Below are 23,209 nucleotides of genomic sequence, written 5' to 3' on the forward strand. Positions count from 1 at the left end.
TCAACAGGGTCACGATCTCTGTCAAGATCTGAGTCTGGATTCACTTTTGAAGTAGGTGTGGCCTAAGAGCAGGAGGGAAGAATTAGCAATAATTTAAAATATCTCTCTGTCTTAAACAGCCCATCATACATTTCATTTTACATTTCTACAGTGGCACAAGTGGTTATGAAACACAGCTATCTAGGTACACCCCATTTTTCACCACACTACCCTTTTTTGCTACCTTTCTATCACATATTAACATGATTTTTTTTTTTTTTTTTTTTTTGTCCTTGCTGGTGTTGAATGGGATGATAGCATTAACACAATGGCTGGTGCTACACAGCAGAACTGCCTACAGTTTATCTCAAGCCCTTTTTCATTACAGAAAAAACAACATCATATATGGAGAGGCACAGGTTTGGTGCTACTCTGAGACAACTGTGATTGCATGCTATATGCTTCAGTGCTGTGTTTGTGTAAGTTATGCTGTACACACCCACACACTACATGTATGCAGCAATTCTCAGTGCACTGGCACACACGTGCATGGATGCAGGAAGAGCTGGAACGTGGGAGCCGCAATAATGCTGCTCCTGTTACAGGAGCATTTGTTACAGAATTTGTTTCCTTGTTAATGGATCACAGAAAAAAAATCTTGTAGGGATTATTTTATTTTGTTAAACATTTGTATTCCCTACTGCATTGCTATAAAAGGAATGTGCTAACTGCCAGTCTTTTGAGAAATATGAGACAATTCCTTGTATTTTTGGTTTGAAATTGGAACTGAAACACATTTGCTACATAAGAACTGATCTGTATGGCCCTGCAGGAGGTGAAGGCCGGGAGTCAACTCACTCCTTGTGGCACAGGAATCTAGATGAGTTGCTCTATATCCTGTATCCTCTGATCATTTTCAGAAAAACAGAAAGTTGCCATAAAATCACAAAATGCTCAGCAAATCCATGACTGGCCTAGACTTTGATGTCAGGAATAGACCCATCAGTACAGCCACCTCACAGCTGCAAATGGAGGCAGGTTTCTGGATATTTTGATGGGAAAAAAAAAATATTGCCTGCATATGCTCTCAGTAAATCAGCATTCACTTAGCCACCCTAGAGCATGAGACTCAGCATAATAGATCTTTCATAACTCACAGGAGAGGTCACAGTACAGGAATGTTGAAAAATACAACACAAGCTTTTGTAGGTAAGAAACTTCAAGGTAGGAGGTGAAAGTTGTAGCAAGAATAGAAGCCTCAGAGATCATCAGAAAGTGATTAACGTGGGTTTTTCAAAAGAATGTGCACAACTGACAATATTTTCAACACAGACATGTATTTCAAACTCCTCTGGCATACTGTTTCTTATGCATTATACACACACACAGAGCTCAGATTTTTGGTTTGTTTCATTAACTCCAAATTTCTGCTACTCATAATTACCCAAAGTATTATGATCACATCATTCACATATTCAATTGTTTGGAAAAATTCTCATCAAAGAGACTTTCAGCAGGGCAACTTTACATTGAATACAATTTCTGGTGCACTATATTTTTTATATTAAATATGTCACTTGATGGTTTGTTAAACTGTCTGATATGATGTTTGTTATAAACAATCAGTGTGTTGAAATCCAGATAAACAGCAAGGACACAACTCTTTTCCGAGAGTATGTGCTGTACCTTGTTTGTTGCTTTTCTTTGAACTCCTCTTTTTTAGCACGAATATACCAAACATAGATTCTTTTTTCTAGAAAATGAGCCACTGCATTAATATGGTATTGCATACTTATTTTGACTTGCTGAAGCTCAAGTCAGCTAATATCCCAGGTGAACTGGATGAAACTACAACTGGCTACAACCAAACAGGGCAAGAACCTCAAGAGACAGCTGTAGACAAAGGCTGTCTGCTGCCTAGCATCCTGCAGCATCCTACAGGAAAGTGGAGCAGGACATCAGATTTTGATCAACACAATACTGCTGAGGGAAGTGGGACCAAAACTTTCTGGATTAACCTCCAAGTACAGACAAAGCAAACACAATTAGTAGGCTTCAAATAGTGCCCACCCTCACTTTCACTTCTCCAAAAATCTGTCGTTCCATGAGACTGTCAGGAAGGAGCAGAGAAGAAAGTGGTGGGAGTTTCAGTAATGAATCAATGCCGGGTAAAAGACATAGGAAATTCAAATCTGTAGGAACTGAATGCTTTGCCTTAGCCACAAAATGCATTCAAATTCATGTCTCCATTTCTGGTTTCTTTTTTTTTTTTTTTACCTTCCCAATAAATTCCAGGGGCCAAGGCAGGACAGCTCTGGGTCCAGGGAAGCAGCTAGCTATGCAGAGACATGCACAGGCAGCTCACACTCCTCTAAAAGGTACCTCAGATGTGCAAGCTGTTCACACCCCTCTAAAAGGTGTCTAATTCATCCAAATATTTGAAATCAAACTGTTTCAGACAAAAATGAGTTCACTACTTTTCAGCACTGAGTCCCATTTTTTATTTTGCAATTCCAAAGGCATGTGGGCCCTTCTCTCCCATCCCCCACTGTCTCATATTTTGAAAATTCCCACTTCTTTGAGTGTGATGTCATGATGCATTGCCATGAATATTTAACTTTAAATTATAAGTACTAAATTGGAAATTCTTTGCATGGCAAAAGATCACACAGAGGGAAATAACGGTTTAAACAAAGATCTTCTATAATTAGTGATAATAACAAAGGAAATATTCATGATTACATCAAAGGATTCTTCACTGAGTATTGTTTTTATTTGCTTCCTAAGGGAGCACAGAGTTCTGTGAAGAGATAACACTGTTTTAGGCAGATGTAGATAAATAAAAGAAGGCCATCTAGAGATTCCAGCTTCAAGCCAGGGCCTCATAAATGCTCCAAAATCCTGAAGAGTTCTCTAATTGATCTGATTATATGTCAGGCACCAGCACTCTGCTAGGTATGCAGTGCTGATAAGCCTGGAGTATGTAAACACCTTTTCAGCTGAATATGACACACAACACTGCAGCTACCCTGGGCATCTGTCTCCACATACATAAGGCATAGCCTGGGGATTAATTTCATCCACTGGCATAAATAGGACTAATTTTTTGAAGTACAGATAGCTAAAAATAGCTAAGATAATGTTATGCAATAAAACCTGGTATATATTTCCCCTTTCCAGATGAAAGAATCTGACATGGCTTCAAATAAAAAGAGGTGGCAGCCTGACCAGAACGTAAAATATATACAAAATATATTCATTTCATTCCCTTCCAGAGAGGCAGCATTTTAATCTTCCATACATTAAAGATGCATTCCCACTATCATATCATTTCAGCAGCCTAAATATTAAATTATGACCTCACAACACTTCTGCCCTCCCCTGGAAAAAAAAAAAAATAGGTCAAAAATAAATGGAAACAAACTGTTTTCTGCTCCTTTTTATGCATTTGACAGAGAGAAAAAAAAAATGAGGGAGATAAATCTGCATAATACTGAACCGAATCTCTTTAATTCCAGTCAGCTTTTATCATTCAATCACTGAGTCTGTATGTGGAAAAATTCATGCTAATTCCCCCTAGCAACAGCCGCAGCCTATCCGGGGGAGCCCCGCACCAGGCAGCTGCCAGCCAGCAAGAATAACTCTAAGTAGGTCAGCCCTGCATTTCTAAAAATGCCACGGTCTAGTAACCCCAGTGTCCCGTCTGTCTGCCCCAGCCCATAATAACCCCGATGGCTCGGTGACACAATGACACACTGCCCCGTTAGAGCGCAATCAAACCCCGCTGCATTATTCTGCTGCGAGCATCGCTGCTGGATGAAGGACCCGTCGAGGGGCAGCATTAATCAGGCAGCCATTCATGTCCACTAGCACTTCACTCTGGAGATGGGGCCTGCATTAATGACCAGCTGTTTGAGCTAACGCAAACAAAATAATGCCTTCCACCCTGTTGGCTGTGCAGAATATGCTATTCTAATCAGGCAGGTTATGCTCATTGACTAAACCTAAGATGTAAATTAAACAGCCCCAGACAATGCCAGCTTTTGTAACCTTCGATTAATTAAAGTAAGTATATTTAAATTATACTACACACAATTCAAAGAGCTATTGGTTTAATATACAGAGTCACCTCCTCCTACAAATCTGTGTTCACAGTCCAAAAAAAAAAAAAAAAAAGCCCAAACCAAATCCAAACCAAAAACCACCCACCCCCACTGCTTGAATAATTCAATCTACCTATCCTGGTAAATTAAAGAGCAACTACAACAGAGCTGAACTGCAAGTGACTTCTGCTGGGAGCAGGGAACCACACCAGACCTCCAGTAACTGGTCTTTGGGAGCAGTGACAGACATGCGTGCTGGACGTGGTGGAGGGGTATTGACAAAAGCCCTATAAACCTCTGCCAGCCATGACACAGAGAAGGGCCAGTCGCAGCAGATTAAACACCCCCTGCAATCTCACTGCTTAAGCACTGCTGAGTTGCCTTCACAGACCTAAAAATAATTGCAGAGGTCAGAAAGCCCCTTGCCAGGATCTGGGCATGTGCCTTTAAGAGCACATCCATCCCTCCCACTTCCCACAGCCCTGGGGAATTCTGCATGGCTGCAAGATGCTGCAGGAAGCCCTGTCCCCTCCCCCCTCACTCTTAACCAGAGAAGCCTTAATATAAACCACACCAGAGCCCAGCCCAGTCTCCTCTGGGGTGGTATTTCAGTATCAAATCTGTAATGCCAGAACAGAATTTCAGCAGGCTTGCTTTGTGTCTAATTGCACCCTTCCTTTCCTTTGTGCAGCTCGCTGGTCTCTTCCTTCAGAGCATGCCTCCATGCCATGCAGCTGCCTGTACAGGACAGAGCTAGGAAAGAAATTTTCAAGGATATACTGCTCATCTGCATTTATTCCTGAAGGATTTGCGCTTTTGGTGAATGCATGCCATAATTCAGTCTTCACTGCTGCAGAATTCAGCAAACCTTGGGCATGTAATCCATCCACATCTGACTTGGGAACACAGCAGATTCATTAATCCATTTTGCTCTTTCTTGTTTGAGCCAGGCTTTTTAACCAGGTTATAGGAGTCTTCCTTTGCTTTGTGGTGCACATCTCATAGCAGTTCCTGGAGAGATACAGTCACTGACGTAACCGTGGGCTCCTAATTACAAGCTGCTGACATTTTGCTCATCTCTGCAGCTTTGAAACTGCAAGTTCAGAGTCTCTCCTCCTCCCTCCTTGCTTGCTTTAAGCTGCCTGAGTTAGAGGCACACAACAGATTCAGAAAGGTATAGGAGCGGCACAAACTCTTTTGCAGAGCCTGCTGTATTGCCAAAGTTGTTTTTCTTTAAGCAAACAGAAAACTACAGTTTGGGAGTAATAAGACTCCTTAGCCCCCAGCACAAGAATGTTGTCCAACAGCTGGCTAAATACAATTCGACACACAGGGCTGCCTTTGTAGGCTGGGGAACAAATAGTGGAAGGACCAGACGGGGGTCTTGCAGGGTAGCTCGCCATGACTATTGGGAAATCCCCTCATAGACATTTTAGTATGACATTATGGTCTATGGCTTTGTATAAAAGGGAAAAAAGGAAAGGAAAAAACCCCGTCTTTCTCGATAGGCAGCTGCTAGAATCCATGCCAAGCCCTGCTGGCTGAGTGCAGTGCTTGTTCTCCCTGTTTCTGCATTGTTTAGATATGGCCAAAAGAAATACCTACCAAATGAAATATGCCTGTGCTGTGACAAGTCTACCTGCTCTAAAACCACCCCAAGCAGATTCCACAATAAAAAATACACCCAGCTGCATTTCACAGAAGTCAAGTGCCAAATGGAAACATTGGCTTTTCTCAATATATGAAGAATCCTTTTCAATTAGAGACTGAATTTGAAAATCTAAGAAAAAAAAGAAAAAACAAAAAGATGCAAGTATAACACTGAATACAAATGCTCAGTTGAGGATTTAGCCATCTGATGACTGTGGTAGCCAGCTGGTCTAGAACTCATCTGGGATGCATTTATTTTGATTAGATTGATCACATTTCTATTTACAGTATAGAATTTTTCACCATACTGAATACAGCTGTGTTTATAGAGATTTTAAGACAGAGAAAATGAAACCTCACGGTTTCTCTCAGCACAGTGCAGAAGACTCAGTGCTTCAAGGTGTTAAGCGCAAAGGATCTGCTTTCACATTTCTTAAAAGAATACTGCCTACCATCTGTTTTCACAAAGTGCCACCTCAGTCAGGAAATGGGTGTAGAGCTAGAGCTGAAAATGCAAGCTGCAATTGAGTCTGACCCAGCAAACTCACAAACGTCCTCTGTAAATTGGTCAGAAATGTCTTTCTTTCATTTCTATACAAGCTCACACACACAAAAGCACGTACATACACAGATATATACACACAGAGTGCGAGGCTGCTGTTTTCCCTGGGGATATTCCTGCAGCCACCTAACTCATCAGTTCACTCCCTGACAGCACCAGGAATGCTCAAGCTACAATTTACAGTCCCTCGGTCCATACGTTGCTTTGTTAATCAAGCCATCCTCTCTGCAGTGAGAATCCACAGAATCAGACAAACGGCACAGAGCGTTTCTTCTTCCTTTGCATTTGCATTCACTCGCTCTCTCCTTCTCCCTTGGCTTTGCCTTAACAGGCAGATGCAACCGATACCTTATTTATCCATCTCCAGCACAACACTGAGGTGAAACCCGACTGCAGCACTGTGACTTCCCCATGTTAATCCTCTGGAGCAGCAGAGGCTGGATTCTTGTTGCTGATGCCCTTGTCGAGCACTGGATTACTTTACATAATATTTCTTTAAGCTTTCACCCACCCTATCCTAGATTAACACCCTTCCTTTCTCCTCCCTCCGCCCCGCCACAGAAAACTCCAAAATCATCACATATTGCAACCCTTGGCTTCAAGAACCAATAAAAAAAAAATCCGCGGCTCCATCGCTCTTCTTCCTTAGCAATGTGCAGACGAGAGAGTTTCGAGTCAGCCAAGCCAGGGCGAAGCGCAGGCAGCAAGACTGCAGCAGCCCCAGCAGCAGCAGAAAGAGCAGCAGCCGCCCAGGTAAATGGAGGGAAAAGCAGGTTCTGTCGAAAGCGGTGCAGCATCGTAGCTGTGAGGAAAGACTGTCTTGCTTCTTCCAAACGGTGCAGCTTTCTGCCTGAAGGAACGGAGAAAAGGGAAGACCCAGAATTAAAAATAAAAGCCAAAACAGTTAAGAAGAAACAATAACTATAACAAATTGTCGTAACTTTATTTTTCTGGGCATTCGGGCATTTCTGGGAGGCTGCCTCTTTTCCTTTCCCTCCCCAAAGTATCCTATGTTGCTGGATGCTACTGTCCAAGAGTGCGGAGTCACAAAGGCTCACTCTCCAAAGCGCAGTGAGACCAGCATCACATGAGAAACCACATGACGCACCCAAATCGGATGCTGATGTGGTCCAGTATTTCACTCGGAGCAGGGGGGGGAGGAATATCTCAACCAAAACATGCCCCTCTCTAGTGGTGAGAACGAAATTCCCTTTAAAAAAATTTTAAAATTTAAAAAGGCAGCAGCTCATAATATAAATATCTCCATATCTATCCATCTTCAATGCCAATGCTTCAGAAGGCAGGAGAATGCTGTTCCACAGACACTAGCTGGATGGCAGCAATATTACTTCCAGGCTACATTATTCTAAACTGATTGCTCTTAAGTGAATTCCTGAAAAGCATACTCCATGTCTCCCTAACATGAACAGACTCAGAAAACCATCTCCATTATCGTTCCCTGCAATCTGTATCCAAACCCGCATTCTGAATAATTTATTTGAGACTAATATGCTGTTTGCCAAGACTACTACTTTTCCCACTCAGCCCCTCACTCAATGAGCAACTACAGCAAGAAACACAGAGGCATTCACCGTTTCCTTAACCGGTAATTTTAGTAAATTCACAGCCCACAAAATAATCAGAAAAAAATGAGCAGAAGAGTTTTTTCCTCTTTTTCATATATGGACACAACAGGGCTCTCTCCGGTTTGCGGATGGTGGCAACATTTTCCTCACACTGCCGACTCAAAAGCTTTCAGTCCAAGCCAAGAAGCAAACATTCTTGCCTGCCAATCCCTGCAGAGGTGTTGTGCCACCCTGTTTAACGCAGAAACATCTGGGCACCTCTGTCAGCCGCCGAAGGAGAGCGTGCAGCTCTGCAATGCTGTTTACTGTCAGGGCACCAAGCAGTTAACATCCTTGGCTGCTTTACCATCTTGCCTATAGGAGCATGGAACCGAGGGACTGGTTCGCTCGAGAAACAAAAGCAGGGAAGCTGACCTTGATGATCGATGGAATTGCTGATCACAAAGTTATCATCCAACAAACAGTTAGCGGTTTGTAGCTTGTTATATGCCTAACATTTGTTCAAGTGACAGAGCAGGTGGCACAGAGTCTTCCGTCCCCTTTGTTCGCAAAAGCTGGGCACCACCTCGCAATGCTGCGCTCCCTGGCTCTTAACACTGAAACTGTACACGGTGTCGGGGAAATATAGGACGGGAGCTGCCGTGATTCCGCACAGCAGCTTTGCACAGGATCCCATTTCAGTCTCTGAAGTTACATAATGGTGATGAAGCGCAGAATTCCCCCAGAAGAGACACGCTTAACCCTTACACAGGAAAGTGCAATCGGAGCAAAACCCAAGTGCTCTTTTGAGCTGATTTCAACCTCCCCAACTGCTCACGCAATAGCAGATTGCAAAAATTTGCACAAGGCAGTTGTAGCTTGTTCTCATTGGCTCCTCTCAGAAAGAGGTTTTGCAATGGGCTGCACCTAGGAATTGCCTAAATTCCACGTAAAATCCAGTAGTAGCATTCAGCTTCAACAATGTGTTTGGGAGAGGCGCAGGACTGCATGTACAGAAATCACAAGATTACCACAGTCATTTGAGGGCATTTTCACCTGTGGGGTTCATAATTTCAGCACTGGCAATTCTTTGACGGAAAACAGTAGAGGTATACCCAAACTCTGACTGCAGCTAATCAATATAATACTTTATATATATTTCAGATGCTATGTCAGTTAATATGGAGAATCCGGGTTATGGATTACTTTCTCAGTCCAAAATATAAACATTACTGAGGCAGGAACTGAGTCCAGCAAAATATGTATCTTCAGGGCTTTGGATAACAAGATGAGAGGAGCTGTCCTGGTGACCAATCCCATTGTTTTTAACCTACAACAATTTTAACAGCATGGCTCTGAATGGTTTCTAGTCTGTTCTCATTCATTTCTACGACAGAGCTGCATTAGTTTGTAAATCTGTGAGTCGATGGACTTTCCCACTTGATACCAGTAGCTCATTTATCTGTATGATTTAGGAATATGTTGGAATGGTCATCTGGAGGTAACTTAGTGAAACCCCTGGATATCATCAACACTACATCAGGTCAGATGCAACTTCATCCTGAAAACTCTCAGAGGCGGAGATTCCATAACCTTTTCCAGTGCTGACCTCCCTCCCTGGGAAAATAAATGCAGGAAATAAATGTTCATCCTGAATTTATTATATAGGCAGCTTTCACAGCACTGCTGAATTGCATACATTTTCCTAGATCTGCCACTGAAAGCACAGGGAAGGTGCTAAGGAATGAAGGGGCTTTTCATATTAATTTAACCAAGTTCAGCTCAGATTAATAGCACTTCCAAATTGTTACCACATGATTATCATTTTATCTCCAGATGCTGCCATTTCAGCTATTACCCAAAGCACTAAAATGCTGGTGAGTTCCCTGATAAAAATTCCAGTGTTCTACCACGTGTTACTCATAAGAAACAGGAGAAAACCCAAAGATCCCCTGCATATGAAACCTAAACTACACTCAGAAGTCAGAATCAGGGCTGAGCCAACACAGAGGATGTTTATTCAGAATAAACAAGACACAATTTTTTCAATCAGACCTGAAAAATAAGCTCTAGAGTATCTATAAATAAATATCCATAACTTTGTGATAAACCTCCTATGCAAGCACACTGTATGTATGTACTTTTAAGGAAGATCCAGAGATATACAGTTGTGTTAGATGTCAGTGAAGAGGGAGGAAGGGGAAGAGGCAAGAATTGCAAAGAGAAAGACCAGTCATAATTCCCTCAGAAATGCAGAAAAGTTTAGATGAAAAAAGGCTTTCTTTATGTGAGAGACAGCCTTATGCACATAGTGCTTGCAAACCTAATTCTTATACTTCAGATAAACTCCCCAATAAGTGCTTTGTTAACAGCATGGGTAACGACCTTTCTTCCCTCTTTAAATCTCTAACATAAGTACTTTGTTAGATGTTGTTAGCTCTCAAAGTAATTCAGTAGCAGATTTTAAATAACCTGTCTAATATGACCTTCTCAATTTAGCTCCACAGCATATTTTCTCCCCTCCAGAGAATGGGGAACTCAGAAGTTGTCCAAACAGAATAGCTGAGGGTACAGGTAAGAATTTTGGGTTGAGATCATTACTGTTTGTGTTCACATGAAAGCTTTTGGACTGAAACACGTGAAAAGAACTGGGATTGTTTTGGATGCTGCCTTGACAAGTCATCAATAAAAATGTTCTTAGGATTGCTTCTCAAACATTTGATCACAGATCCTGTTCCATGTTAGTGCAGCTTTGTGCTGCCTTAGGGATACATGAGCTATGTTGGATTTGTTGTAACTGTCCACAGGGGACAGGCTTCAGAGCAAAGATTCAGCAGCTGAGTAGACACTAGAAGAACTTGAAGAATCAGAGTAATATACAGAGAGCCCAAAATAATCTCACTTCATGAGAGCTTAAAGGCTACTGAATTTTGTGGAGTAATTTTCAGATGCTGTTAAACCAAATACTCCTTTATATGGCTAATTTTCTGCTTGGTGCTCAAATGAAACATGGATCCCTGCATGTGTGATGTATTGAACGTCACTGAAAACAAAACTTAGGGTTTGGAAAAGGAAACATTTAAGGTGTCAATTTTTCCTTTTAGGAAGAGCTCCACTTTGGCGCTTGCTTCCTGAAGTCAAAGGAAGGAGAACTTCACCTTGATTAAGCATAGCACAGGCACTGCAGAGACTGGGCAGAAAAAACAGAACCAATCATAAATTTAAGTTTTTCCTTATTATACTCAACAGTTGCCACCCCTGAGTAGCACTAACAGTGCTACCTAGGAAGCAGGAACTGAAAATTAACAGAAACTTGGAGAAATGCTACGTTTTCAATTAGAGTAGAATGCCACTAGCACACTTGTGTATATATCAATAAAATGTGGAGTTGCTAATTTGATGGAAACATATCATCTCAAGGAACAGTCTAGTTAAATATTTAATGGTTCTCAGCAAGAATCAAGCTTTGGGGTTCAATTTAAAATTACCTTTCTCTCTGTAATCTGCAGATGGAGAAAGAATTATCATTAGGGTTGAGGTTTCAACCCAAAAGCCAGGCAAAACTTGACGTTTCACTGAACTTGAAACCTCAAAGTGAACCTCAAGCGTGCAAACGTTATGGACTCAAATCAAAACAAACATATGTCAGTGAGCAAATACCACAGAGCTTCACATGGGTCTAAGCACTGAGCCATCCTGGCTACTGGCCAGTGCATGAAGAGCCCTACACATCACACAGCAGAAGTTTAGTGACCACAGGCTATGGCTAGACACACAATGCCATAGCTTAGAGACACTTAGGTCAGTGTCATCTGAGAGCTCAAGTCCCAAAAGCCATTTATCTACATTGTACCTCTTCAGTAAGGTAATATATCTTTTGAGGAGTCTTGTGTGATCACAGCTACTTTGCTACTTGATGGGTTTCTACAAAGCTATCTTCTTGCTGAGCTGTAGGGTGTCTGGAAAGGAGATCTAACTACCTCCTCATAAAAAAAGGACACACTTTAGTTTTCCAAACAGCTTAAAACATAACCATGACTCCACTTTCTCAGTAGAATTTTCAGTAAAATACACTAGAGTCTGCCTCGACCATCTAAGTGAATGAATGTGAAAAAACGTAGGGAAATGGTGTTTCTGTGTTTGCAGCACAGAGATGTTCATGACAAGAAACTGGTAAAGCACCACAGTTCTGCACTTTTCTCTTGCAGTCATCTGAAACCAGAACAATTTATTTGAATTCACTAGTCAGTGACATCAATACTAGTCTTAGAAAAATTTCCCAAATTAATTCAATTTTCTATGGATGTTTGATGGACAGTTTATTGCAGCTACCCTCTCAAAGTTTCAGGTATTTCAGCACTGGCCACACATGCTTGTATTGGCCAGCTCTTTAGTCATATTTGAGACCCTCTTTCCAGTGTGAATACAAATGCTAACTTTAAAATTTGAGTGATGTTTTCTCTAGATTCACCTATGTTTAATTGTTGTATGCTGGAAAATACCTACATACCTTAAAAGACTGAGTCTATGTAACTTTAGCCTTGTCCAGTTGAATTTCTGCAAACTGTGTAGGAAAGAACACTTCAGCAGCAGTCCTGGATGGGAAAAAAAATAGGGCAAAATGTGATATATTGATGCAAATGCAACCAAATGACAAATGCCACTAAAAACCATACAAGTTTCTCTGCATTTGTAAAAGTTTCCTAACATTAATATTTACATTATTCTTCTAACTTACTAAAAACTGTTTCCAACAGATAAGTTAGTCCTGGGGCCAAACTCTCCTCACAGTTCAAAAGCAACTGGCATAATGTATGTGCCAGTGTAAAACACATTGGGAAATAAATTACTGTAGAGGATTGTACTTATTGTAAAGATGTAAAATAAAATAACATTTGAAAAAATACATGGAAGCATGTGTTAAAATGTACAGCTTGTCATAAAACAAGAATGTTTCACTGTCTCACTTGTCATTGAATTTTCAGTGGTCTTATAATTCCCTTTTCTTTTCTTGAAAGTGCAAAATAACACTACTATGACATAATTCTGGAATATTTTATTGCTACAAAACACATCAGTTAAGCTACATTACCAAAAACATGACCAGTGAACTGTGTGATACATCTTCCATTAGATTTGTGTTCATTCTGCACCACGACTTTGATTTTGACTCCAGAACTACACTGTTGCTTTGTTAGGTAAACTAGAACTTCAAGAAGAGAATGTAATGTGAACACGAACATTCCTCATGCTACTACCCTAATTTTCTTTAAGTCTCACAGTCGTGAGTATTGGGTTAATGAACATAGAACACTAGGAGAAGTGATGCAAATTTCAGGAAGGCAGGAAGTTGTGGCGTTTATCAGTTCTCCACTGTGAGGATGGTGAGGCACTGGAGCAAGCTGGCAAGAGAAGCTGTGGATGCCTCATCCCTGATGTGTTCAAGGCCAGCCTGGATGCGGCTTTGAGTGACCCTGTCTAGTAGAAGATGTCCTTGCCCATGGCACAGAGGGTTGGAAATAGATGTTCCCTCTAAGATCCCTTCCAACCCAAACTAGTCGATGATTCTGTAATGCATACAAACCGACCTACAAGCCCTAATGTGTTTTACCTGCCTGTGAAAAAGCTGTGTGATGAAGAGGTTCCATGGAGATCAGTGCTGCACATACAAGAGCTACAAGTCCATGACCTGCTCGGCCAATTAATATCATACCTATATAAAAACCAGTTTTGAAGGAAGAGGAAGGGTGAGCACAATTTTAAATTTTATGCTCCTCAAGGAAAAACACACAGAAAACATTACAACCAAATCCTTAGTGAAACTGCAGACAAGGCAGTTAATATTTGGTCTTGGGCAAAAGACTGGTTTCCTTTCCCTGGCTGCCCAGTTTTAGATGGGTATTTTACATCAAACACGTTACAAGTTCAAAGTGGAAGAGCTATGTTTTTTCACCTGTGAGTGGTTTCAACTTAGACTTCAGCATTACTGTCAGGAAGTCAGTTTTTCCATGCTTGTTACTGTAAACAAAGATTGTATGGCATATCTCCAAAAGTGTTAGAAGGTTAAGGTCCAAACTGCAAGTGCAACAGACTGCTTCCAGAAACCAAAAGCATAACACTGAAGTGAGAATAACCACACATTCAAACCCTGGTTCATGCTCTCATCACTCAGCTGTTTGGCAGTACAATGAATACACTCAAATATAACCTCACCATTTTTTAATACATATATCTATATAAATATATAAATTTTGCATATTATATGTGTGTTTTCATATATACTTATACATACAAGACATGCCTATTGTAAGTGAAATGTGTGTATCTGTCTGAAATGGTTAGGGAGAAGAGCCAGTAACATCACTTAATATTAACATTTTCTCCCACCCACTTTCTAACTGTTACTTCTGACTCTGTCAAGCCTCATTCCCATCTCTACTTGGTTTTATTTTCCCTCATTTTATAAATGTAGAGTAAAATAATATTGGACATTTCTAAGAGTCGTTCTCCTCAAACCATAACATTTCTATTGATATTTTCATTGTAAAATATTACACACATTACAAGAATTGTTGCCAGAATTTATAGCTGTATAACCATATATTTTGTTCATCAGGTTGTTGCTTTTTGCTTCTCCTCAGGCTTAAACTCAAATTTGCTAAGGTTATCATTTCTTTTTGTTTCACATCTGAACTTCTAAACATTATTTTAGTAGACATAATTTCCCACCTTCTGCCCTTCTGTGAGGTTTATAACATTGCCTAACTATTCACAAGTTTTGTATGCTTATTTTCATCTCCAAGCCCCCAAGCTGAAGTTCTGCAGTACTTACAACCACAACTGAAGTGTGTAGAAATTGTTAATACAACATAGTGCATTCCAAACTGAATACTGTAAACAGGTGGAGACAGAGCAAACATCCACATTACTGAGGAACAATTACACTGCTGGTGTTTGTCACATTTAATATTTGTGCCCAAAACCTTCTAAAGGTTCTTCTAACTTCACTGTGGTTGCAATATCATAAATGGTATAATTTAGGGCATTATTTGAGACACAGAAGTCACTGGAGGCATATTTCAGTTGACCTGTAAACCCTAATCTTTTGATTACTTTTACAAGTGTTTGCAGCCCATCTCATGTGCTACTGTATTAAGCAAGCACTATTAATGACAGAACTACAGCCTCCTGACAGGGGCATGGGAAAAAACTAAAAGCAAAGTAGAGCAGAGCTTAGGAAAGAAGGTGAGAAGACTGATCATTATCAGAAATGAAGACAGTCCAAGGAATAAACTGAAGAAAAGCGTATTTCCTCAAAAGCCCTGAAATTAGACCTATTTAGACTCATGTAATAAGTTCTGGCTTACATTCTACTGCCTTCAGTATGACAGAAGCACTTATTTCCCTCGTCTTTGCTGGGAAAGACCCTTTCCTGAGCCAGGACTACAGGTGTTATTCTGATTGAGCAACATAAAAGCCTCAGATGCATATTATTAACTTGTGAACTGGAGACATGTTTAACTGTATACAAATTGTGAAGAACTTTAAAGAGCTTTAAAAAGTTATAGCCAACAGGTTGGATGCTTCCTGGTCTTACATCCAGACCAAGAAGTCGTTTGAAGATGTCTCTGCACTCAACTGCCATTTAAAAGTTGAGTCAATCCCTCTGACTCCAAGAACCATTAAGAGATTCAGATGTAGAATTTTTGGTTTTGCTCACCATTAGCATCTCATCCTATGCTTTCAAGCATTCAAGCATTTCAAAATATCTCAAAACAAAACCAGTTGGCAGTGAAGCATGATCTAAGAAAACATGACTCCAAACTAGAAAATATTGCTATTCATCAGATTTGGGCCCAACAGACACTGATATTTTTAAGTACTTAAAGTGTTAAATATTTAGAGATCTTGTTGAAGACATTTTAACTAACCTGACAATTTACTGTTAAGTTTAACAATAAATGAAGTTGACACCCACCCATGGTACAGCCAATATATGTTTTATGGCTAATGAAGGCCAACCCTCCTCCAATTTAGCAGAGAGGAATTCCTTCTGTAAACACAAATTCCTTTACTTCTATGCATGCCAAAATAACCTTCACCTGTAATCTTACAGTTGGACTAACAAGGTCTATGACCACTGCTAATGAACTTTCTCTGGATAAGCCTGAACAAGACTAAGAATGAAATGAAAACAACATAAAGCACCTTAGTGCATCCTTTGCGTTTTTCATTTTTAGTGTCAATGATTGTCTAATTGGCATGAATCCTAAACAAAATCTTTCTGCCATCAGCCTACAGAGGATAATCTCCATGAAAGCAGGGGTGTTTTTTACAGTAAACTATGCCCTCTTAATCCAACTAGCTTCACCCCGTTACCTAAATTAAAAAGACACCTATTTCTGTATGTACTTCTCCAACAAAGTATACTCAATTAAGCTGCTGCCTTTGGCCTCCTTAAATCAACAAAAAACTTCTTCAAACTTGAATAGATTTGAATTTTACACATGGCAGCAAAATATCTTGATATGTGTAATGCTACAGCCTTTTCATTTATCCTGAGAGTGACTGCAAAGACACCTATGTACTGTGTGCAAACCAAATTTCTTTTGAGAGAAAAATATTACCTTTTTTCAACTTTTTGAAGATAAAAGGGCTTTTGCCTGCAACATGAAAATATTTTCCAAACATTAAATTCTTGACAGAGTTACCAGCCAGACAGGAGACAGACTAGTCTCAAAATGAGTAACAATGATACATTCTTTTCTTTTCTAGAATTACATTTTTAAAGCCCTTAAAAACCCAAAATCAGCCTAAACCAAAACAACAAAAAAACCTCCACAAACAACAAAAACAACCCATCCTGAAAAGAAAACAAAACCAAACCCCTGCTATTTTTAAACAAATGGGGAGAATGAGAGACATGTTGGCATTTGCTGTGCCTACACCAGGCCATCCTGCAGATCAGCTCTCAGCTGAACCACGGTCCCCTAGCACCAATTCCTTTTGTTAGGATAACCAAATTAAAATGAGTGCTTCTGTTACAGAGTCTGGCTATAAGCTGCAATCACTAACTGTCCAACATATACTGTATATACACATACTGATCCATATGGATGCAGGTACCACAGATTTTTACCTGTGCTCTTTCAGGGGCCTTTGCTTGACCAGTGACACCTTTTCAGCCCCAAAGGTCTCTACTTCTCTGTCCCAGCTTCCTGTGCTAACAAAATGAAAACAAAGGTTTTCCTCATTAAAAGAGTAGGAATACCACAAACACCCCTCTCCAGAGGAGGAGAAGGATGTGATGCTGTGTCCCCATTCAGGTTAAACCTGAGTAACACATGCTGGTAAAAAATTAAATGCAAAGCCACAACGACTACTGTTTTCTTTCTTTCAAACCTAGCAAGATTTCTGATTGAAAAGCAATTTTTGTTCCCTGGGTTATGGTTTCATTTGAAAGGAAAACCATAACCCAAAACTAAGGAGTAATATCTGCATCTTCCATGCTAACATGAAGTGAAGTAATGCCTTAGCTCCAGGTCAGTGGGGATGGTAAGTACAGCTAAGATAATAAAAATTGTGGATAACAAAGGCTCTGGGAAGCACAGTACTGTGACTCAAATGAACACAGACATCTGAATATGTTTCTTCTTGGCCCACATGCTGAAGATTTTAGCAAAGAATTAATTAGACATTGCTCTTTTGAAATGGATGGCCTCATGCAAAACTGCTGGAGGTAGAAGTTAGAGGTTTTAATTTCCCACCCCACAGAAGACTGCAGTTCTCACTGAAAAAATTCTAGCACATATTAAAGAGAAAAAAGTGACTAATCCAAGGAAAAATTTTCGTTTACAAAAGACTTCTAAATTAGAAAAGTAACCATCTTAATCATCTCTTTGAAAAAAGGTAAAACAAGAAATATTCTAATGCATTTATATAAATACTTTTCCTCTAATCTTTATTTACAGTCAATTCTCTGCACAGATCACTAAGTTGTTACATCAGAGAATTAAGGCTGGTGGAGTGTGAATTCACCCACATTTCATGTGTTCTGCTTCCTTTTAGATAAAGCTTTCTTCTGAATTTGCCAAGGTTTTAAGCACACTTGAGAAACAGTCATTGTTTTAATGTTTGAACTTTAAAATTATTGATTAAATCCACACAGGCACTCAAGATTAACTGCAGTTTGATGCTGTCCACCTTTACAAATGTAGGAAAGGACATCTGTAAAACATGAGTATAACTCAAGGAACACAAGTCTGCACAGCTACAAAAAAAAAAAAAAAAAAAAAAAAAAAAAGAGGCAGCCAGAGCAAGATAAGAAGTGATTGAGTTAAAGATGAAAATGTTTCAGGAAAACCTAAAGGACAATCATTCTCTGCTTGGAAAACAGAGCCAGAAAGACATGGTGCAGAGATAAAAACACTGTATTGTTTGCACAACACTGTGAAATCCTTCCACAACAGCATACTTTTACAGTTTGCCTATCTATGGTGCACAAGATTTCTCAGAAACAGGTATATCTTAATGATAATCAAAAAAAAGGTGAAAATGGTTAATTTTAGCTCTTCCACAAACACACTAACTTTTTTTTTGTTTTGTTTTTCTTTTTTGAGGGTTGGCCAAAATTCAAGGACAGGGAAACCTCCCAGCCTGTTTACTGCAGAGGGGGCTTGGTGGACATGAAGCACACTCACCTGACCACTTTTTTCTTACCTTAACTAAACTGGAGATGAATTTGATCCCCTGTGTACAGTATCTGCAACAAATGCATATATCTACAAGCTACATAGGTCAAAAATTGCCATCTGACACCAACTTGTACCCATTTGTACATGTCAACATTTTAGCATTTGGTAAGCACACCACACACTCCTTTACACCAGTTTCTACAGTACACCCATTTAAACATCTCCTTTTCAAAATCAAAGTCAATCAGTAGAAACTGTACATGGAAAACAAGAGGAAAAAGTTCTTGAATTAATCCTATCTAAGAAAATATTTTAGAAAGGGATACATGGATTCCTGCTGAATGCACAGCAGTACAACATTCAGCAGTAATTTAAATCTATATTATATTTAATAAAACCACAGTGTGTTCTCTTGTCCTATTAAAGCTGCATTCTACCTTACCAGGTCTGAATAATTTGTATAAAATTGATTGCTACAGTTCTTAGTAAGAGCTATAATTGCATTCCTGGTATAACTTAAAATGGTAACCTTATCTTAATTAGTAGCATGCTACAGAAATGCTTCTGAAAGCTGTGGAGGATTAACCTGCATTTTTAAACTGAAGCCTTGAGGTTGGGTTTTTTTTGTAGTGTTTTGTTGGGTTTTTTCCTAATTTTATCTCTAACACAGGAACTACTGCTAATTTATTGTAAACAAAAAAGAGCAGAGGCTGGGACAAGGGAACACTGCCCTTTGAAGACGAGGGGGGAAATTTCACACAGCCCAATCCCAGCACAAACTGCAGAGGAAAAAATTCTGATCAATTACAGACTAAATAAATTTTAAAAAAAGAAACTACCAAAAAGTTACACCAAAAAACCCCAGCTTAAACACACCACCATCCCAAAACAAAATCAACCCCAAAGATTCACATGATCAATGTACTGCAGACACCCACCAACAGGGTCTCTCATGACAGTACCAAAGTAATTCCAAAGCTGCAAGTACAGCTGCCTGCCCAGCCCATCAGCCACCCAGATGCTGCCCAGCTGATGTGATTTCTAGAAGCATACACTTCACAATATGGCAAAAGAATATCACTGCTTTATCAGAGTCAGAAAAATTAAAACTAGTAAAATTTGGTGGCAAGTGACTAAAAGCACTTTATGCAAATGCTGTTATCCTGCTCTGGCCTGAGCTTGGAGGAATTTTATTTTATTTGTTGACTTTCTTGCTACATTAAAGCATATCCATATTGCTGTTCTGTGGAAAACTCATACAGGTTTCTAGCTTAATAAGCAAATAGTAATCAGATTTATTTAGAAAGCAACTCATCTAGCAGCAGCTGTATAAGGCATCTACTCACAGGAGGCAGTGCTGGAACTGCAGTCTGCAACAGAGTCCAAATGCTTCCAAATTTTGTCATATATTTTACCATTGTTTGTGCTACAGTTCTGTTCTGTACTAATTTTATGAGTCCCATCTTAATCCAGAAAAAATAACAAAACTAAACAAAACAATGCCCATTCCTTACTAATAATTTCCTTGGACTTCTGTACTGTCGATCATGTACTGCAGTAAAACTACAGTGAGCTACCAAAGAGTAAAGGCCAGGATCAGGATTCCAATAAATTACTTTCTGTAACTGTATCTTTTCCAAATTACCTTCTATTCCCAACTTTTCAGTGGCAAGGAAACATCCAGCTTTTTAGTCTGGTTCACTAGTCATATCCCAGGCCCCGTAGGGCACGGACTGCTCTGAAGGCTTCTGTGCACACCTATCTGTAGGAACACAGCATGATGGGATTCTCCACGCTGTGCTGCAGCTCCACTGAGCCAATTATGGACAGAGAAGCAATAAGGTGCTGTTTCAGAATTGCTATAGTGAATCTACTTAAAAACGAGCACGTGCAACATGGCACACATCCATATGTATGTGGGCATCCCTGAACACATCTCTGCATTGTCCCCTCACATTTCACTTTTCACCTGCATGTAAAATGATTAAACTCCACCAGAAGTGACGAGACCTTTCTCAGAGCTGTAGCATTTTCCTTGCTGAAGCAATACACCTCTGTAACATGAAACATGCACTCATTCTTTCTTTTAAAGAGAAGGCCCACAAAGCAAGAATCTGCATTACTTTAGTGTTCAGTATAGCGAAGAGATGCCTACAGATTTTTTATTTACTTACCAAGGAGTTTGCTTTTTGCTATGAGACTGATTCACATCTCAACCTTTTCTTTAACTTTTACTGATGATATGGAGTGGAAAGAGAGGAACTGAATGAAAATCATCACTTATCCAAGACTGCCTGCTTACTGTGTCTGCTTACGGCAATGCACGAGCAGAACAATCAGCTTTGCCTCTGGTGTGAGCCCAGCCAGTCCGTTAGCTAGTCCTTATAAATCCATCCATCACCTCTATGAAAGTCACTGCCTTCCTTTTACCAAAGATAATGTATGTTATTGGGATTATACCACTGCATGCAAAGTCATTAAAGAAAGATAGACCACAATTTATGACTGAGTGTGTGGACAGCAGGGCATTATTTTAACCATAAAATCACAATCTGCAAGGAGAGTGGCCAAACCAGAAGAGCCATTAAAGACTTATAATTAACATCAATCAATATGACACTACTGTTGACATCTTTATTACTTTAAATACACTAATCAAATACTTCTGCATTCAGATAGAAAGATTGATAGGCAGACAGGCATAGAGAACATCCCTACAGAGAGCAATTTTAAATTATCTATTCAAAAGGTAACAAAAAACAAGCACACCAGGATAATCACATGGAAATGCAGTGCACTGAGTGAAACCATTTTCAGCTGGGATACTGGACCTGGGATGGTCAAGCTTGCATATGAGATATATCAAATCTGCCCTGTAAAAATGCATATGTGTATGCCTTAACCTTGCAAGCAGCTACTCACTCTCCTAAACTGAGAGAACACATTTCCCATGGACATGCCCTGCTGTAGGGTATTTTGCATTAGAAAAATAAATGAAGCACTGTCCTCACAGCACCACTCCATTTTTTATCTCTACTTCTTCCCAGACAGGAAGTTAGACAAAAGAATATCATGGTATTATTTGCATACCCACCATTGTGACTGTCAATATTATCTAATTGCATCCACATGCAATTTCCTACCATACAGACACTAAAACACACTGTTACTGCTGCTGCTAATGCAAATATTTCAGTACTAAGGAACAAGAGGGTGTTTCACTTCTCAGGCCCTATGTTCTTGTACCATTCCAAACCCTTTTTGAGGAGCAGCTCCTTTGTCCAGAAGACATTTGCTTTGACATTCAAGAAAGGAGAATTGAAAGAGTACCAGACAAGGAATCAAATAAATGCATACCAGCTCTTTTCAGAAAATATGCTTTGGAAGGAATCAAATGATGGTACTCCCAACATTAGATAAGGTTTTAAGAACTCCTCCTCATTTTCTATTTCTATTTTTCTATTATTCAAGTGGGGATAATATTACTTTTTAAAGAAAAAAAAATGCAACAATTGTGTATTTATTTCGATCACATTTGGTTGTAAGTAATAGTTTCTTGTAATATGGAAGTTAACTTTGGAAAGACATGCATGTTTTTCTGTCCTCTAGAAATTAAGTGCTGTTTTTGCTTATTAAAAAAAAAATAAAAAACAAACAAAAAAAAACAACAACAACAAAGCCAAACCAAAACAAAAACAAAAAACCAAACTCCCAAATAAGCAAACCTGAGATTACTCTACACGAGAGGCTTTATGCTGTGCTTTTCCTGGTAAGCACCTTTTTTTTGGAGAGGCCAGTGGCAGCCTGCAGATAATCTCAGACGTGCAATGAGCATGAGGATCCGCAAACCTCTGTAAAATCCACCGGAAAATGGCAACACCTCTTCTCTAACAGGGTGAGCTGCCTGGAGGTCTGAGCCACACAGCATCCCTGAGCCATCCTGCCTCCAAAGACCTGGAAAGCATCTTCAGTCAGTGATTTCACTCATCTTTCTCAGCTCTGTAGCAGGAAACTGAACTCTCACATACTATGTGGAAGCCTTACAGAGCACTAAGTAATGAGAAAAAGGCAGTAATTTGTCTATTGAAAATCCAATTAGTTTAAGCCAATATTTATCAGATCACTCTCCTTAAAACATTTTACTTCAATTTTAAATGAGTTACACTAATTTGGATTGGACCATCCTTCTCTAATGAAACTGCCAAGCCTTTCAGATGCTTTAATTCATTTCCAAACACAGTGGAGCCCCATAAAACAAGCAGAAAGAGACTGCTAAATGTACGTGGGGTGCAGTGCATTAAAACAAACTAATGTATCCAGTGACAAAACATAATGAATGCTTTTACAGGGGGAGGAGCTGAGGCTGAGGTCTGGAGGGACACTCTGCAAAGGGGGCAGCCAGCCATCTGTCTACCAGGATCTCCTTTACATCCTGCTGCAAAAGCAGCTTCTGCATCAGAGGTCTGCCCAGCTCCCCACCATCCACTTGAGACATTCCCGGCTGCTGTCGTTTACCAGCTCAGTGGGGACCCACATCCCCTAATCCAAGCAGAGGATTGTGAAAGAGCCTCCGATTATTTGTTTAATCACCATGACCTTATCATTTGTGGCGAACAGCACACAGGAATAGGTAGCTGTCGGAACCCAGGACATCCC

At 39.9% G+C, this 23,209-nt stretch overlaps 1 long non-coding RNA gene across 2 annotated transcripts in view; it reads right to left on the minus strand.

Moving 5' to 3' along the window:
- Positions 1 to 627: 627 nt before the first annotated feature.
- The window catches only part of LOC108962587 (uncharacterized), a 260,018-nt gene continuing 237,436 nt past the window's right edge, over positions 628 to 23,209 (minus strand). The window contains exons 6-7 of one of the 2 annotated variants that reach the window (XR_003945588.2): positions 12,370 to 12,454; positions 628 to 7,144 (exon numbers count right to left, since the gene is read on the minus strand). This is a non-coding gene — a long non-coding RNA (uncharacterized LOC108962587). Of the gene's footprint in view, positions 7,145 to 7,976; positions 9,477 to 12,369; positions 12,455 to 23,209 lie in introns of those variants that run through there. The other variant, XR_007776925.1, reaches the window with a different exon arrangement.

Source organism: Serinus canaria, chromosome 2 (genome assembly GCF_022539315.1).
Source record: "Serinus canaria isolate serCan28SL12 chromosome 2, serCan2020, whole genome shotgun sequence".
Classification (NCBI taxonomy): Eukaryota; Metazoa; Chordata; class Aves; order Passeriformes; family Fringillidae; genus Serinus; species Serinus canaria.